This window comes from Poromitra crassiceps (genome assembly GCF_964638095.1).
Source record: "Poromitra crassiceps genome assembly, chromosome: 7".
Classification (NCBI taxonomy): Eukaryota; Metazoa; Chordata; class Actinopteri; order Beryciformes; family Melamphaidae; genus Poromitra; species Poromitra crassiceps.
The window spans coordinates 45719379-45739378 of NC_139628.1; the positions used below are offsets into that span (position 1 = coordinate 45719379).

Sequence of the window (20000 nt, forward strand, 5' to 3'; positions counted from 1 at the left end):
GGAATACTTGCTCCCCCCTCACGGTTCCCCTCAGGGGATACTCCCTCCCTCCCCCAGGGTTCCATCAGGGAATACTCCCTCTCTCCCTCAGGGTTCCCTCAAGGCATACTCGCTCCCTCCCTCAGGGTTCCCTCAGGGAATACTCCCTCTCTCCCTCAGGGTTCCCTCAGGGAATACTCCCTCCCTCCCTCAGGGTTCCCTCAGGGAATACTCCCTCTCTCCCTCAGGGTTCCCTCAGGGAATACTCCCTCTCTCCCTCAGGGTTCCATCAGGGAATACTCCCTCTCTTCCTCAGGGTTCCCTCAAGGCATACTCGCTCCCTCCCTCAGGGTTCCCTCAGGGAATACTCCCTCTCTCCCTCAGGGTTCCCTCAGGGAATACTCCCTCCCTCCCTCAGGGTTCCCTCAGGGAATACTCCCTCTCTCCCTCAGGGTTCCCTCAGGGAATACTCCCTCTCTCCCTCAGGGTTCCCTCAGGGAATACTCGCTCCCTCCCTCAGGGTTCCCTCAGGGAATACTCCCTCCCTCCCTCAGGGTTCCCTCAGGGAATACTCCCTCTCTCCCTCAGGGTTCGATAGACATCAATGGACATGCGTCATTGAAATTACTTTTTATACAGTATATTTTGTGCAATAATATGAATTGAAGACCATCAGTGTAACAGCACAGTTGAGAAGTGTTCACACGTTCAAGCCTCTCTATTTAATGATCAATGTTGTAACCTTAATTAGCATTGATCCATGTCTCAAACTATGCCCTGTTGGGTCCTTGAATTTCTGGGATTTGGGCCTGGAAAATCCTTGAGAAGTCCTTGAAGTAAAAAAGTTTAAGACCGTGTGGGAACCTGCTCCCTTTCGCTTATACGGTTACGGTCTTCTTTGACGTGTGGCATCACAAGTCAGCCTCTCCATGTCGCCCGTCTCCGTTTTCTTTTTACAGCCCCCAGCGCCGATGCATCTCTGCCTATCAGCTGATGCCACTTTTGATTTCGGTCCAGCAAGTCTCTTATCTTATTACTTTATGGAGGGGGAGGGGGAGGGGGAGGGGGGGGGGGGGGGGGGGGGGGGAGAAGGAAAGCCCGCTGTCGGCAAATTCTGCCGTTATATTTCAGCGCGTTCCGACGAGGAGGCAAGTGTGCTTTTAAATGCAATTACACAAATGAGACGAACGCCTACTTCTGCAGGCCCCCGGCACTCGGCTGCATTTAACCAAAGGCCAAGCCAACGTGGGCACATTTTAATCCAAATGTGCTTTGCTCACAGCCGTTTGCACACAACAACGAGCCGGCCAGCTGATCAAACGCCGTTGGCTCGCCCGCCTCGGAATGCATTTGCCCTAATTGGGAGCCAAGATGGCGTCGGCGTGTCGTACGGAGGAGCATGTGGACACAGCTCCACAATGAAGCTTAGCATGGTGGCTGTGAAGGGAGGAAACTGCTTCAAAGTGGATGACAGTCTTTTGTCCACACATATTTCAGAATATTATGTTTGAGGATATATTTCCGGGACATGCAAATATTGGCCAAAAAAAGTATTCGTACATGCAGGTCAGGAATTATTACCAAGGCCAACAGGGCACTGCCGTGGATGCCCTGGAGTGTGGTCGTAATGCGAGGGGCATTAATATTAACTCATAAATGCATATGAGGCGTTTAGGGAACCTCGGTAAATTGTAGCATCCGCCGGAATTTTGGGGATATCTGTAATTTGTAGCTACAGAAAATAACCTGGGGTACACTTACGTTATCGTGTGTTACTGAACTTACTGGACCTGCTGCCGCGGCAGCACCCCCTTCCCGCGGCGTTGCATGGAATGCAAGAGGACAAGATGTCTGGTATGTCCTGTGTCTATAGTAAAATGTGTCCGAATCATCGAGGTACTTTTTAACGGGCAATCTAAAACGTGAAAATCATGAAAGAATGTCACTTTACCTGAAAAAGTACGCAGAATGTGAGGAAGAATTTGAGTCAGAGTCTGATGTCAAAGTATAACATAAGACTGATCCTCCCCCCCATACAAGACTGCCTTGATTCATGCATGGAAACCTCTCTCCGGTACGCTGCCTTTCTTTCTCTACCATTCTCACATTCAGGAGATGTTTCTGCAGTACACGGCTCCTGCTATCAGCGCCTTCTCAATAGCGTCAGCGTTCCTTCAGTGGCATTCAAGAAATAAACTGTATGCTGTGGGGGTGAGTGAAAGAAACGCTATGCTGTAAGGGTGAGTGGATCGCACAATCACAACCAGTCAATCTGCTGCGAGAGGGCGAGCGCTTACAAAGAAAATTGCCCCATGAGCAAGGTTCGCTTTATTGCCCAGTAAACGCATTTATTGCATCACATCATTTCGACGTTTAAACACCCATCTCAATTGAATTTTATATACATTTTATACATTTATGAGACAGATGTCCTTCACGGTGGTGCATGTCGGCTATTATAGGCATCAGTTGCTTGTAACTCCGTATGTATGTATGTCTGCAAATAACTTATGTTATGTTTATTTATCATTCATTGAGGCTACCAGGTAGAGTGCACTGTGGCTGATTTAGTTCATGTAGAGATAGCGTGCAGATTCTCTTTTTTCTGCCTCCCGATCAATCAATCAATCGATTGGTTGGAGAGAAGGTAGAATTTCAGTCGACCAAGACTTTCTTTGGTTGGCTACTGCCCTAATGAGTAGTGGCTGATTGCTCTTGGAGTCTTGTCGGAGGCGGTTACTGTGACAAATTGGTTTGTCTTCCAGTCACCTGACGTCGGCAGGGGCCCGCCTCCCCGGGGGCCTCACCTCTGACCCCCAGGCGTGTGTGGGCGTCCTGTGAGCCTGTCACTCTTCTTTGCCCGGGGGTCAAAGGTCAAGGTGCTCAGATTAAAAAGGAAGGGGGGGGGGGGGGGGGGCATGGAAAGTGGAGGAAACGTATGTGAGACACAAAGACGTCATTTCATTAAACCCTAAATCCCTGTATATATAGATCCTTTCCAAAAAAATTGAATATCATGGAAAAGTTAGTTTTTTTTCCATAATTCCTTTCAAAAAGTGAAACTTTCACAGATTATAGATTCATTACACACAAAGTGAAATATTACTAGCCTTTATTTATTTCATTTTTCACAATTTTGGCCTACAGCTCCAGAAAACCTCCAAAACAGTATTTCAAGAAATTAGAATAGTGTGAAGAAAATCAGCAGTTACTTCTCAGTTATGACTGACTCCAGCCTCAGTCCACTCCCTCTGAATCTCCGCCAAATTTTTGAATCGTCTTTGCTTGACAATCCACTGAAGCCCACGGTCATTCATGGTATTTCCATGATATTCAAATTTTTTGGAAAGGATCTGTACAGGGGATTATGTATTTTTGTGAATTACGCAGAAGTCCCTGCACTTCCGGCCCTTACATGTAAAAGTCAATGGGATTTTATGACTTTTATGACTTTTGAAGCGTTTGAAAACCGCGTTTAAAATCAAATGCATTTACACTTCGAAAATCAGTTTTTGCTACAGTAAATGTTTGCTCTCCATCATAAAAACTACAAGATCAAATCTGGAAACATACACACAAAACAAAAACAATCACCTAGAAACTCCCATTGCTGAACTACCATAGAATGTCTCTGTATCTATTTGAAGATCTACAGTATGAAGGGTCGTCTGGTCATAAGTTAAACATAAACACACAGTACAGCAGAACCCCTCAGCACATCAAAAGCCTCGCCTCTTTCATGTTCACGTCTATATGTCGCCCTTTGATCGTCTCCAGCGAGGCTGTGCCATCGGGCTCTACGGCGCCCGGGTTTGGCGAGATACCCCAGGGCGATGTGAGCGCGCTCGCAGCATGGAGCCGTGCTTAGCATGAGGGGAGCGCCTGGTGCCTTTTGAAGTGAGGGGTCTCAGGTGGGGGGGGTATGGATATCATTAGTTGAGGAGTGGAGGTTCACACAATGAAAATGAAGAATACATCTGATGTACAAACAAGGTCGTTCATCAGCGCAAAATACAACGTTCTCCGAGTGGTTGTACAGGTGTAAGAGAGATCTTTTCATGTTCAGATCCAACAGTAATAATAACTGCAGCGGATAATTAATATTTTCATAGGATTTGTTGATGGCAAGCAATGCATTAAAAAACATTAGCCTTATCCTTTAAGATAGTCCCAAAAAATGACAGCATAAAAAGAAGAAGAAGAAAAAACATCCTAAACTTAGTGTGGAAATCGCGCCACATTTCTGGCTAATGTAATATATGAGCATTTTGTCTTGCCTTAATCGCCTAGATGAGATCAGTAATTGGCTTTTTGGGGGGAGAGAGATGAGTATTTTACAAAAGCCTGCAGGAAAGAAGGACAGGAATATCGATTTGAAGAAAAAAGCAATTAGCCTAGTCGGTGTGGTTATTGAGAAAGAAAACAGAGCAGAGAGACAGACAGACAGACAGACAGACAGACAGACAGACAGACAGACAGACAGACAGACAGACAGACAGACAGACAGACAGACAGACAGACAGACAGTATCATCTGCAGAACAGACTGATTGAGAGGCTCTGTGAACCCGCTCTCTGAAGGATTCACAGCTCAGTGGAAGAACTCTTCTTATCTGCCTGATGTACAAACACATTTCCACTCACTTTGACTTGTGTTCATCTCCACACAAAACACAATGTTGATGTACAGTTTAAGCTGTTTCTCACACACACACACAGACACACACACACACACGCACACACGCACGTACACGCACACACACACACACACACACACACACACACACACACACACACACACACACACACACACACACACACACACACACTCTCCAGGTCATCCAGATAAATGTCCCCAATTACAGCCTGTCCCCCCTCTCTTTCAGGCGGGACATGATCTGTCCCCCCTCTCTTTCAGGCAGGACATGATCTGTCCCCCCTCTCTTTCATGCGAGACATGATCTGTCCCCCCTCTCTTTCAGGCGGGACATGATCTGTCCCCCCTCTCTTTCATGCGAGACATGATCTGTCCCCCCTCTCTTTCAGGCAGGACATGATCTGTCCACCCTCTCTTTCAGGCGGGACATGATCTGTCCCCCCTCTCTTTCAGGCAGGACATGCTCTGTCCCCCCTCTCTTTCATGCGAGACATGATCTGTCCACCCTCTCTTTCAGGTGGGACATGATCTGTCCCCCCTCTCTTTCATGCGAGACATGATCTGTCCACCCTCTCTTTCAGGTGGGACATGATCTGTCCCCCCTCTCTTTCAGGTGGGACATGATCAGTCCCCCCTCTCTTTCAGGTGGGACATGATCTGTCCCCCCTCTCTTTCAGGCAGGACATGATCTGTCCCCCCTCTCTTTCAGGTGGGACATGATCAGTCCCCCCTCTCTTTCAGGTGGGACATGATCTGTCCCCCCTCTCTTTCAGGTGGGACATGATCTGTCCCCCCTCTCTTTCAGGTGGGACATGATCTGTCCCCCCTCTCTTTCAGGTGGGACATGATCTGTCCCCCCTCTCTTTCAGGCAGGACATGATCTGTCCCCCCTCTCTTTCAGGCAGGACATGATCTGTCCCCCCTCTCTTTCAGGCAGGACATGATCTGTCCCACCTCTCTTTCAGGCAGGACATGATCTGTCCCCCCTCTCTTTCATGCGAGACATGATCTGTCCCCCCTCTCTTTCAGGCAGGACATGATCTGTCCCCCCTCTCTTTCAGGCAGGACATGATCTGTCCCCCCTCTCTTTCAGGCGGGACATGATCAGTCCCCCCTCTCTTTCATGCGAGACATGATCTGTCCACCCTCTCTTTCAGGCAGGACATGATCTGTCCCCCCTCTCTTTCAGGCAGGACATGATCTGTCCCCCCTCTCTTTCAGGCAGGACATGAGCTGTCCACCCTCTCTGTGAGGCGGGACATTATCTGTCCCCCCTGTCTTTCAGGTGGGACATGATTTGTCCCCCCTCTCTTTCAGGCGGGACATGATCTGTCCCCCCTCTCTGTCAGGTGAGACATGATCTGTCCCCCCTCTCTTTCAGGTGGGACATGATCTGTCCCCCCTCTCTGTCAGGCGGGACATGATCTGTCCCCCCTCTCTTTCAGGCAGGACATTATCTGTCCCCCCTCTCTTTCAGGCGGGACATGATCTGTCCCCCCTCTCTTTCAGGCAGGACATGCTCTGTCCCCCCTCTCTTTCAGGCGGGACATGATCTGTCCACCCTCTCTTTCAGGCGGGACATGATCTGACCCCCCTCTCTTTCAGCAGGACATGATCTGTCCCCCCTCTCTTTCAGGCGGGACATGATTTGTCCCCCCTCTCTTTCAGGCGGGACATGATCTGTCCACCCTCTCTTTCAGGCGGGACATGATCTGTCCCCCCTCTCTTTCAGCAGGACATGATCTGTCCCCCCTCTCTTTCAGGCGGGACATGATCTGACCCCCCTCTCTTTCAGGTAGGACATGATCTGTCCCCCCTCTCTTTCAGGCGGGACATGATTTGTCCCCCCTCTCTTTCAGGCGGGACATTATCTGTCCCCCCTCTCTGTCAGGTGAGACATGATCTGTCCCCCCTCTCTTTCAGGTGGGACATGATCTGTCCCCCCTCTCTGTCAGGCGGGACATGATCTGTCCCCCCTCTCTGTCAGGTGAGACATGATCTGTCCCCCCTCTCTTTCAGGTGGGACATGATCTGTCCCCCCTCTCTGTCAGGTGGGACATGATCTGTCCCCCCTCTCTGTCAGGCGGGACATGGGTGCATGGAGGTTGCAGAGTGGCTGCCACAGAGGAGAAGGTAGTGGGGGGAAGGGGGTGTTTTACGGTGCCGTCGGCTCCTCCACTGAGCTGAATCCAGAAGTGGTTGAGTCAGAGCTTAGCCACATTAGAGAGGAGAAGACTGAAGAGAGGCCTATAAGCAATATTTAATCCCAGTCAAGAGAGCAGGAGGAGAGAGGGATGGATAGAGAGAGAGAGATAAGTGGAACTTCTAAGTGCACTTGTCGCAAAGCTCGAGGCCACTATCAGCGTATCACGACTTCTATAATACAGCCGCACCAGTGGCTCCTGCATTACATTCCTGGCTTCACTGGGGAAGTTAAGAAAGTCTCACCTAGGATACTCCTTGGATGGGAGACTGGTGCTGGAAGTGGTGTTGGATGACCAGTAGGAGGTGCTCTTCCTCTCTGGTCTGATGAATGAATCTCTCCAATGCCCCAGGGCAGAGACAGGGACTATGTGCTGTGAGTGAGCGCGGTCCCTCGGATGAGACGTTAAACCGAGGTCCGGACTCTCTCTGGTCTGGTCAGTACAGGCACCGATGTACACAATTTGGCGTGTCCAATGGCCGTGTAGGATGGCTGTTCTCTGCTTGTCATGCGGTCTACAGTAGCAGGAGATGCATATCAGGTCTAATGAAAGCCGGCGCAGGGAGAATATGGCTCACGTCACCCCTTCCTCTCAGCTCTCAAACCTCTCTCTTTTTCTCCTTAACCCCTCTCCATTTTCTGGCACCTTCCACTTCTCCATCGCCTCCTTGTCGCTTGTTTACCTGGACCCCTGGGACCGTTGGGTGGGTGGGACTTGTTTACCTGGACCCCTGGGACCGTTGGGTGGGTGGGACTTGTTTACCTGGACCCCTGGGACCGTTGTGTGGGTGGGACTTGTTTGTGTTGTTGTCACTCTTTTCCAGCTTGCCTTCTTGTTATCCAGTCACGAGTGAGGAGGATAATGAGGAAACACATGGGGCAGGTGGGCTGCAGCAGAGGAGAGTACTAATTAGGGATGCACGATATATCGGCAATCATATCGGTATCGGCCGATGTTAGTCATTTTTTAACATATCGGTCATATCGGTATCGGTCAGATGTTGCAATGTTAATATCGGTTATCATTATCAGCCAAATTCTTCACATTGATATGAAATAATGCAGTAAATCTATGATTTATGGGCTTTTCCAAAGGCTTTGCAAATAAAGAAATGCATACATTTTTCAAATTCAGTGTTAACATGTGTTTTTCAGTATGTACAAAATGTGATGATCATAAAAATGTGGTTTTATACAGATCATATCGACATCGGTAAATATTGGTTATCGGCCATAACAGCAATGTTAATATCAGTTATCGGCATCGGCCAAAATGTTCATATCGGTGCATCCCTAGTACTAATGAGGACACATTGGGCAGGTGGGACCAATGTGCAACGTTGCCTCGTGAAGAACTAGCAATTTTCTTTCGAGCAAACTACACCTGTTAGCTGGTGTAGTTTGCTCTAGCAGCAGCTAGCGGGTGTAGTTTGGTAAAAAAAAAAAAAAGTTCCTACATGAAACTGCTCACAACAAGGTCTGTGAATTATCTTGAGTAACCGAGTCATGAGTTCTAGAAAAGAGACATTGCTGTTGAGTTTTTCAAATTTATTTTTCATGCTTTGAGCACCACCAGAGTGTCATCCAGTTCCATTGTATTGGAGAGAAGGCAGACATCTCTACAGCTGATATCTCCAAAACTCTGCAACTCGCACGAAAACGATCTCGATCGATAAATAGCAATACAAAATGTGCATTTTCGATTTCGTTGTGAACTGCCCCTTTAAATTCCGTTGCAATTCTACACTCCATTAATTCTCCCTTCAGGCCGCGCTGAAGTGACCACCTGCAGAAGCATTCTGGACAGCTGTGTCCCTCCTGTATAATCTTACATTTTCCAAAATGACCATTCCCACTTTAACACTCGGTATCCGTGACAACAAGGGCAGATGGTGACATTGTGTTACCGCGTCACCCTCCACTTACAGCATCACACTGGCCCTACCGGCTGGAGCGCGCAGCCTATTTGCGTTAGCCTCCCCACAGTCTGTTGGTACACTGCCGAACTCCTTGTGACGGCTCCGACTTGAAGGTTACCCAGGAGGAGACCAGGCCAGCTGGCCTCGCAATGGAGGAATAGCTTTCATTGGAATGCACACAATACTACTTGACAACAAGTATCGCAGTATGCAAATGTCTCTGTTCTCGCATGCATTCAAGGATACCCATGTGCTGCTGGACGATTGAATTCTCTTCGAGCATTTTTTTTTAGTCTGTACTGATTTCAGAGTCTTATTTTCTGCTAATTATGCTCACTGGGAGAACCAGGAAGTTTTGTTGTTGGGAACAACCAGGGAATCTGAATATACACATATATACACATTTTAGTGTTTTTGTTATGGGTTTTTATTAACAAAACCACTTCTGCACCTCTCTGAAAAGAGGAAGTTCCTTAATGATTTTGCATGCAGCGTGCCAACTGAACGTGCCAAATTCTCAGAGAGAGGTTAAAAGGTTGGATGAGCTGGCTTTTCATATTATATCTTTGCTTTTAGCGTGGACGGATCTATTTCACTGCAATTTAACAGTCTCTGTCATTAAAGGGAACTCAGACATCAAAGTGGTCCAGCCAATGAAACCTATTTTTTATATATATATATATATAAAAATGGATCGCTTAATGGGAGCTGATAAACAGGACGGGCCCAGATTTGGACTCAGTAATTTATGACCCGGAATTGCTGTGATGGACAGCGAATAAGTCGGCGAAGCTGAAATGTATGACAGCGTGAAACCGAGGACATCTGAAGGGGGGGAGTGCTGTGTTGGTTGAATGTCCCCGCAGGGGACGCAGTGCTCAAACAGAGCATCCTGACAGATAAGGGTCGCCCACAGCCCATCAAGGGAGACCCTCGAGGTCTCTGTGTGTCTTTGTGTCATTGCTCTTACTCAGAGAATTCTGTCAGAAACGTCCAAACATATGGTCATCAAAGCTGACGGGACGAGGCCACACCGACTCATCCCGAAAAGCCTCCGAGAGAGCATCGAAGAGGTTGGTGATAAAGCACGACGATGACCCTCTTCAGCATGCTACTCTGCATTCAGACGGCGATATATATTCCACACCTTGACCCTGATAGGTATGACCGGTAGGCCTGACGACACTTGTTAGACTGTATTCAGCTCAAGGGAGGCACCGCTCTTTGGCTTTCTGTAGAGACTCATTAAGAGCTAACTGTGTGTTGTTGTCTCTGCACCAAGCCGAAATGACACACGGATGCAAAAAGAGCTGTCAGGGAACTTCCAGAAGCAGCCCCGGAAATGGCAAAGGGCCGTTCCGATAACTATGCTCCAGTGGTTTTGCAGCACACTTCAAAGGACTCTCTGAGGACTCTGAAGTGCCCTCACCAGGCATGAATCACGGTGTCCTGGCCAGCTGCCTGCTCACACTGCTCGCTGTGTGGGAGACACTTCCAGATGCAATTTGCCAATGGCTGCCGGAGCATCTGTGACTCAGCCTAGCTGAACAGAAATGTATATCTTTCCAGTCGCACCCTCCGGTGCCCCTGGTACTCTGACTCTCCTGCCTCATGCAAAATGGAGTAACTTTTGCCACCATCAATCATGAACTTGTTGACTTGTTGAGCAAATCTTTCGCAGATTGGATACTGCGTACTATACAAGTGTGTGTGTGTGTGTGTGTGTGTGTGTGTGTGTGTGTGTGTGTGTGTGTGTGTGTGTTTATTTATTGGGAATTGTCAGTTGAAGTCGGAAGTTTGCATTCACTTAGGTTGAAGTCATTAGAACCACTCACACAGATTTCATGTTGATTTCTGAGGAGAAAAATGCAAAAGTGTCTTCCCTTCTTATTACACATGAGTCCAATGGCAACCGTAACACCTTTCTGTAGACACAGTGCAACCTCCGGGCGGCGCTGTCATTCCAAGGCCAAGGAAAGTTCACCATGTCAGCCCTCGCTTCCCATATTGACAAGGTTTCCCACTACACTCTGCATAGCCGTTGCTTACCGACCGGCCGGTTTAGTCGCTTAACGTAACGGATTGCGCGTTAAGATCTGTCCGTCCGTCCATCTTTCTGTATTCACTGCCATCACATCCTGGTCACCAAAGGACCACAAGTATCTTGAAGGGACATTGAAAGGCAGAATAAGGCACCCCTGTGTTCATATCTAGAGAGATTCTGACTGAGACACTTCTACCTTTGTACTTGACCCTGTATACTCTGTTCATTTAGTCTGTTATATCGTGTGTGTGTTTTTTGTGTGTGTGAGAGAGAGAGAGATTTTTTTCTTTTTATCTGCTCTTGTTTATTATAGCGGAGCCGTGTCGACCGTTAAAGGCACTGTCACGTGCCCCAGTTATGTGTAACATATAACTTGGTCTCTGTTGTCAACTCACTTTCCTTTCACTGTTGATGTCGCTTGATTCATGTGCTTGTTTCGTCTTGTATCCTTTTTATTCAAAAAAAAAAATGTTAATAAAAAAAAAAAAGAAAGGCAGAATAAATACAGTAGCACGGTTAAACTCTGGGATTTTTGGTCAACAAGATGGGGTTTTCAAGTTGCCTCGTAGCTATAGCACAGTCACTCTGTTAGCAGCAACGTATGATGGATCTCTGGGAGACGCACTATATTATCCTATATAGTCGTGTCTACAGTCAATATAGCCTGGCTGTGACACAATCAGGTCGTAACAGACGGCCATAAAAACCTTTTTACAGGGTACACCTGAGACTCCCTGTGCTTTATCATCCATAACCATTGTAGCGCTGTAAAAAGAAGGCAAAATAAACAGATAGATGGCTTCGAGGGTTCTGCTCGTCTTGTAAAAAACGAAAACAGCTGCTGCCAAGAAGAATGGTCATTTGGAAGGGAGACGCGAGCCAAGTGGAGGTGAGCACTGATAGCCTGCGTGAGGTGAGCACTGATAACCTGCGCGAGGGGAGCACTGATAACCTGCCCGCGTGTGTGAATGGGATGGAGACTGGGAAATGCGTCCTTCTTTTAACGTCATATATCGCACTTCTTCTTTTGTCTCCACATGCCATCTACGGTTCACAGTTTTACAGCAGTGTCATAAAACATAATAGTTCCCACTGTTTATGTATTGTACTGTATTTATGACACTGTGTGTTCCGCCGCAGTAAATCAGCTTTAACGCTAATGGCGACCCCCCCTCTCAGCAGTATTTTTAACGGTAGTCACGGCAATTACCTTCACCGCCATAAATCAGAAGCTCCCCTCTACTGCGACTAACTCCCCGCTATTTCAAACGGGGAGACAGGAGTGCTGCTCACATCGTTACGATCGCTCATGTCCCGCGGTTAAAATCATTCCGCTCCAAAATCGGGCACAATGCTTTTTAAGGACGCGGCTATTAACCTCAGCCAATGATACCTTGGCAAGGAAGCACATTTCCCCCCGTGCTTCATCACACTTGTCAGCGGCGCGGCCAGAGAGTATAGAAGCCAAGAGACAAGCTCTGGTGCTCTGTTTTTTTTTTTTTTTTTTACAACAGCACTGATGCCATTTTGGCCTGAAAATGCCTCCTTGCTCCAATGGTAAACAGCACAGAACCATGACAGAGAGACACGCCATGATGATGACACAGGCCATTTCGGTAGAGCTACTTTTGTACGGCTCTTTTTTGTAGGCGGGACGATTTACTGGCATCATTACGGTAGTCTCTTTCAGGCCAAAATGACGGATTTGTTGTGCGCTGATATTGCAGCCTTCAGTTCTTAGCAATGTAAGTTCTTTGGCACGGCTGTGTGATGCAGTAGTCGTAGATTAATTCAACGTTGTGTCTCTGTGGCAGAGCTACATACAGTAGCATGAATGATAAAAGGCTCTGACAGACAAGGTCAGATATGGACATGTATAACGATATAGAGACAGGCAGATATGGCTCAATCCCCCCCCTCTGACTCGTCAGGGATGCTGGCTTCTTCCCCAACCGCCCAATCGCTATAGCCGGGCTCCCCGGGACATCTGCATGTCAGTCAATCGCTGATGAGCCTGGTCAAGCTCACCGTCTGGCCGTCTGGACTCAGTCTTGATCCAGACTGACAGCAGCTGTCTGCCTCAGCTCTCAGCTCTCTGCAGACATCAGACCTCGCCGTGTCAGGACACGTCCAGCTAATGACTCCTGGCTGCCTCCTCTTTAACATGCAAAAGCATCTCTCCGCTCCACCACCAGCTTCGCTTCACCATTAGCTTAGTTCTTGACACCGAAGGGGAATCATTTGTTTTCACTCTAACTCCGTCCTTGTGTCAATTTAGCGTTCCTTGAGGTGGAAAATGTGTGAACCACTGATTGTTTGCCTTGTTCTGTTGTTTGTTTTGTAAGTTGTTAGGGGGTCTGTCAGTACAGTAGGTTAGGCTGTAGAATAGTTAGATTGTTTGCCAGTAGAGTAGGTTAGGCTGTACAATAGTTGGATTGTTTGCCAGTAGAGTAGGTTAGGCTGTACAATAGTTAGATTGTTTGCCAGTAGAGTAGGTTAGGCTGTAGAATAGTTAGATTGTTTGCCAGTAGAGTAGGTTAGGCTGTAGAATAGTTAGATTGTTTGCCTTGCTAAAATCTACTCTGTCTATTCTGGGTTTTTCTTGCTTTCTTTCTCTCTTCTCCCTCTGCTGCCATGCATGTTTTAGAAGTTTCTGTTTATTGATTGGGTTTAGTTAGATCTAGCTACGGTAGTTTCTCTGAAGCCCTTTGAGACTTGCCTGTGAATTACAGTAATTTAACCGTATATAAATAAACCTGACATATGACATGCAAGAGCATGAGCTATAACACTGAGACATGGCTTCAAATCAGCCTAAAGCTTCGCTCACAGGCTTTGAACGTGTCTGCAGAAGACATCACCAGCTAAGATGTATGATGATCTTTGGATGCATTCATCAGAAATTCTCTCTTCTTCTTCACTCTGATAAAGCAAAGCAGCTGTTGATCTTTTAAAATGCCTCGTCTTTTTCTAACCCTTGGTTGTCCTGTAGGCTACATTTCCGTTCTCGTAGCAGATACGTAGAATATGAACATAATAACCAAAATATGTTGCATAACACATTTATGTAAATATCGACATTATGCACGTCATATATTGATATAGTGCAGTGGCCAGTAAGGGTGTTGTGGTCGGGTTGGATGGAGGGCGTAAACACTTGCCTTTCACACCACACCACAACACAGTCACATTTCACATTTCACATTTTTGTTACTTAAGCGTATCAAACCATAATGCTAATAACCTTAACCAAGTTGTTTTACTTGCCTAAACATAACCAAAGTTGTTTTACTTGCCTAAACATAACCAAAGTTGTGTTACTTGCCTAAACATAACCAAAGCTGTTTTACTTGCCTAAACATAACCAAAGTAACCAAAGTTGTTGTACTTGCGTAAACATAACCAAAGTTGTTAGAGTTGTCTTATTTGTGTTTAATGTTGGAAAGGCAGCGATGTTTTCAACAGCCATTTTGTTTCAAATTCCCGTTGATATTGTACTGTACTGTAGGTTTGCAGAGACATAAAATGCAATATTTTTTTTTTTTTTTTGCCTACATTTTGTTACATATCTCTGGTTTGCAGACACGTAAAACGCTAACCTTTTATTCTGGCGATTGGGTTGCTTGTAGAAGTTCCTTGGCCCCTCCCTCCCTCCCTCTCTTCAGTCTCAGCCAGATGTTTTTGTATTCTCCCCTCCCCACGTGCGTCTGGCTGCATCCGACCTGATGTGCGTCTGCGTCTGATGCTCCTCATTTGTCTTATGGGAGACGCCTGGCGCTGTGAGACACGGGGGGCTGCGAGCAGCCTTGACATATTAGGACATTAAATCTGAATCAGCACCTGACGCCGGCCTAAAGTGCTTCCGCGCCTCTCTCTGTTTTCTCAAGCGCGTCAACGAAAACACAATTTCCCCCCGCGGTGTCTGTCTCTGTCACCTCCTCCCCCCTCGCAGACACCTCTCTGTCCCTCTGTCACCACCTCCTCCCCCTCGCAGACACCTCTCTGTCCCTCTGTCTCCGTCTCATCTTTTCCTCTCCTTTTCAATCTCTTGGTCTTCTGCTCTTCTTTGATGCTATTTCAATATCCTTTCGGCTGTGTTCGTTTCTGCCCTCGTCTTTGTCATTATTTTAGCTGCGCCACAGATTTCAGCCCGCTGCTACACGCCTCTGGCTTAATGGTTCAGTTGCAAGTTACAAATTCACAACTTGTAGAAACCGTTGAGTATCAGAGACGGATATTTATTCAAGGAATAAATCATAGTAAAGAAGTTCCAGAATGTGGTGGGTAATTTAGACTGAGGCTATGAAAAAGGAATTATAATAATAAGTTAAATTCTGCTTACAAGTAAAGAGCAGATTAACCTTGGATAGTTCTTCTTTGAAGTTTTGCCAGTCAGAGTGAATCAGGGAGTGATTTCACCTGAATAGGATGACATTGATACGCACGTAAACACGATTTCAGACGGAAGCCCGGAAGCCCGGCTTTATTGTCACACGAACACACTACAACACATGCATGGGGCCACAACACACACTCATGCTGACGGTGGCCGGTGAAATATGTCCTCTGCATTTGACCCATCCAGGCTTGTCCTTTCCTCCGGGGCGGCAGGCCAGGAGCAGTGGTCGCTATTTCTTTCCAGCGCCCGGGGACCATCATTGGACCAACTTCAGATGTTGTCGTCACTGGTCGGATGACGATCTTCTGCATGTTTCTAGTGGGGGGTTATGTAAACCAAAGTAATAATGGCATAATTGTAATGGAAAGCATCCTCGTGCCTCTCACCAGTGTTGAGTCACTATATCTCGAGTCCGAGTCAAGTCTCGAGTCCCCAAAGAAGAGTCCTAGTCGAGTCCCCTCAGTCCAAGTGCGGAGTTACTGAACAAGACTGTGGATCCACATGTAGGTGGAACAGTCTTTACCAATGAACAAGTCAGAGTCCTCGTCTCTAACTTCAGAGTCCGAATGCATGCATGCATGCTCGAGTCCAAATCCGAATCATCTGTGCTCAAGTCCAAGTCAGGTCACGAGTCCTGAACATGAGTCCAGGACTCCGACTCAAATCCGACACCTGGACTCAAGTTACTACAATACTGCCTCTACTGGGCAGTGGTATCGAATGTGCCATTTGCCGGACACTGTGTGAAGTTGTTGGATAAATCCAAAAATATTGCAAATGAAATGCTCGTCACTGTGATATTAGTCAGGGATGACGGGGTAATACCAACAGGAGGACGACGCTCTTAGACCAAATTCCCTACTTGTCTCATAATCTGTAATCTTGCATGGCTTTTGAGAGGTACGCCGGGTGTGTTTGAGCACGATAGAGGTCATTTTAGGCCCTTTCCACCCTCTCTGTGCACTGTGTCCTCTCCCTCCTCGGCTCTGTTTCAAAGTAATTATTCCTCATTAATCTACAATAGCCCCCCTACCAGTCTATTAATCCAGAGGTCTGGATGGCAGACAGTATTAAATGAGCTCTCCTATTAACTCAGCATCATTATTACTCTCTCTACGTTAGGCACTGGAGCGGCCCACCCTCCTCAGCAACCCCCCCACCAAATTAGCCTTATTAGTGGCCCTAATGTCTTTCCATTGGCCCCTGACTCCGCCCTCCCGCTTTGCAACATTTATCAGTTGCCTTTTTGTGTTTCTCACTTGACTGACCACAATGGTTCTTTGTGTAATAATGGCCGCTGCTGTGCGTCGTCCTCGTCGTTTATTATTTTCCTTTGGTGTTTTGGTGTTTTAGCAGCTTTATTTCTTGGCTAAAATTCATGTAATGAAGAAATAAGTCCATCTTTTACGCAGATCGCCCCCTTTAACAGATACTGTAAGTAGATTTACCCTGTTTGACGAAAATTAAAATCAGTTGTTACTCATTTCATTGGGCCACTTTTAGATAAAAGTATTTTGTTCTCGGCACTGCAGTGCAGCAGTACCGCAGCAAAGCCCCGCCCCAAATGGAATTAGTAATAACCAACATAATAGATCCTTTTACCGTTTGTAAACAGCGATGACGTATTTGGTGGGCGGAGCCGAACTCATTGTAGAAAGTTACAACTAGCGGTTCAGCTGTCATAGAAATATGGACGCCTCCTCCACGTATTTTAAAGCTTGGCCAGCAACAGACAGGTTAGCTGACACAAATAAGACAACTCTTTCAATGGGGTGAGGTTTCTTAATCCGTGCTCACTGTCAGGATGGGTCTAGGATCCAAACATCGCCAAAGTTGCAGTGCCGCACATCGTCATATTCCTAGTGGGAATGTCCAGCGTCTATATGCATACGGCACAAGACGTATTTTTCCTGTATTCCGGGGATCTCTCTCATTTTGGCTTGAGTTCCGTGGAGGTTTGGATACCGCAATGCGTGCGCAACTAACCCTGTGACGTCCACCGTAAAAGGGTCTATAAAACCGTCTCCTAAACAGCAGTCCAGAGAACGCTGGACTCACCAGATGCTTGTCTCTTATATCTTTGGTATAATTCATGTCAATAGATTTCTGGGGTTTGAAGTCTCAATCTTTCAAACACTCACCTCTTGTTGCCATTTGGATACATCAACATTCAGAGCATATTGCAGCTTCAAGGTTGGCCTTGGTCAAACGCAGACTGCATTTTTATTTGTATTACATTTTTTACATTTGAGCTGAATAGAGTAGTTTCCATCATTTGAGCATGTGCAGGGCTTTTGATGTTTAAAAAGACAGGTGCAAAGAAGCCCCAACAGCAAGCTCCATGCTCAGGCCCACGTCAGAGCCTGGTCATGACAGCGCAGGCTCCATGCTCAGGCCCACGTCAGAGCCTGGTCGTCACAGCAGGCTCCATGCTCAGGCCTGCGTCAGAGCCTGGTCGTGACAGCAGGCTCCATGCTCAGGCCCACGTCAGAGCCTGGTCGTGACAGCGCAGGCTCCATGCTCAGGCCCACGTCAGAGCCTGGTCGTGACAGCGCAGGCTCCATGCTCAGGCCCACGTCAGAGCCCGGTCATGACGGCAGGCTCCGTGCTCAGGCCCACGTCAGAGCCTGGTCGTGACAACAGGCTCCGTGCTCAGGCCCACGTCAGAGCCTGGTCGTGACAGCAGGCTCCGTGCTCAGGCCCGCGTCAGAGCCTGGTCGTGAGGGGTAATGAGGTGGCAGGATGGGAGATGGGGACAGATGCTGAGATGGTTCTGGGCAGAGGGCCCACCTCAGGCCCGCTGGTCATTACACTGCTACTAATGAAGAACTATGAATATGTAATGGAGATAAGGCACTGGAGACTTCACTGGTAAAGATGGATGCCTCGTTTAGTCTAAAAAGGATGTATTATACAGCAATGCAGTAGATCACCATTGTTTTCATAGATAACATAGTGGGTTGATTATCCTTTCAAGGTCATTTCTTACTTGGCCAATTACCCCTCCTGTCCCCGATGGTTGCTCCACCACCTCTTCCGATCTGGGCAGAGTTGTACACTAGCACGTGCTTCTTACGGAAAAAAAATGACACGGTTTAAAACAGTAGATGTATGAAAAATAACAGTTTCATGTTCCTTTTCCCAAGTCATTACCAAATGTTCACGCACACACATTCTCTAATGTAATTTGCAGCGCAGTTGTGATCACTTAATAATAATTTCTCATAACACACTGATGGTAATTACAAAAGAACAAGGAAGATTGCAACTATTAGACAAAAGTAGATGCATGCAATTGAAAAAAAATATATATACAATGTTGTAATCGTCCACCAAACTCATTAACACTCAATCTAGGCATGTAAATCTTTACATCTGAGCGCGTTTATTTTTTCTGTGGACGCCGTGTCCCATTCAGGGCTTTAGTTTTGAGATAAGCGGTGAGCTCTGGCTGCTAACACAGCCATCAGCGCTCGCTCTGTCTGCGTCCTCAGAGTGATCCGGGGTTAAACACCACGCACACACAGGCCAGCAAGCGAGAAGAAAACACTCCAGCTCCCCGCCGAGAGATAGCTCACCCTGCTAGGAGAAGATCAATCATCTCATCCTGATCAGGCAGACGTGCTGCTCGCTGTAGCCCATTACTCTCTTTCATCACGCCCTCTCCTGCCAGACTCTCTCCATATGGTGAACCCTCAGCCCCTGGGTAAATACTAGGGATGCACCATTTTGGACTTTTCTTTGCCGATATCCAATATGCCGATGTTTTCCAACTCTTTTGGCCGATTGCCGATACCGATACACAGTATGCAGGTTTCTTTCCACCTAATTTCAGAGAGCATCAAGTCTCTCCTGTAGTGCAATTAACACATTATTATGCCTGCTCTTATCGTGATGGCCCACTGGCAGATACAGACATAAATAAATGTGAATCTTGAATCTTGAATCTTGAATATGCTTTTCAAAATGGACACATTCACTGGGCAAAATAAGAAAACTTCAACTTAGGTAAAACATGCAATTTTTTCTTTCAAACAAAACTGTAAGATTGATCCTATACTTGTATCCCCTATATCTCCCTGAGACTATAAGTAAAGTGTCATTTTATCGGCCTGTCATATCGGCAGAAATGTTAGTTTCGGGCTGATTTTATTTAATCTAAAAGCTGTTAATTGCCGATGCCGTGCTGATATCATCCTGCCTGCCTATAGCCTACTGCAGCATCTCCTTTCCTATGTGCTTTGTAATTGCTGTCTAAACGAGCTCCACAAAGTTGCCTTCAAAAGCATGCATGAAATAACCACACGCAAATAAAGTAGATGTTCATCTGCATTCTTTACCCTCTATTTATCCCTGTATTGAATGCAGTTGCCTAATCCGTCGTAATCTGTATTTGCTACCTTAATCCTGCCCTCTCTTGCATTATTTGTCTTGGGAGAATATGTTTTCTGGATTATATCAACGGCTTCCCTCTACAGTATATGTTTTCCTGACAGGAATTTGAGATATGCGGCCGATGCATTAATGACCCATAAACGGTCACCTCTCTTCAGCCTTGTGGAGCTGAAACCTGGGCCGCTTCTCCAAACCTCGCTCACCTCGCTCTGCTTTGTGTGTGTGTGTGGAGAAACACTAGCAGCTAGCTATCAATTGCACACAGACACACACACACACAGACACACACACACACACACACACACACACACACAGACACACACACACACACACACACACACACACACACGCACACACACCGGTCACCTCACCTGCTCTTAAAGCTTTAACGCTGCCAGATTTGGG

At 46.9% G+C, this 20000-nt stretch overlaps 1 protein-coding gene across 1 annotated transcript in view; it reads left to right on the plus strand.

Annotated features, from left to right (window-relative positions):
- The window catches only part of sorcs2 (sortilin-related VPS10 domain containing receptor 2), a gene marked incomplete at both ends in the record, with an annotated part of 265843 nt that overhangs the window by 64496 nt on the left and 181347 nt on the right, over window positions 1-20000 (plus strand). The window lies entirely within an intron of this gene.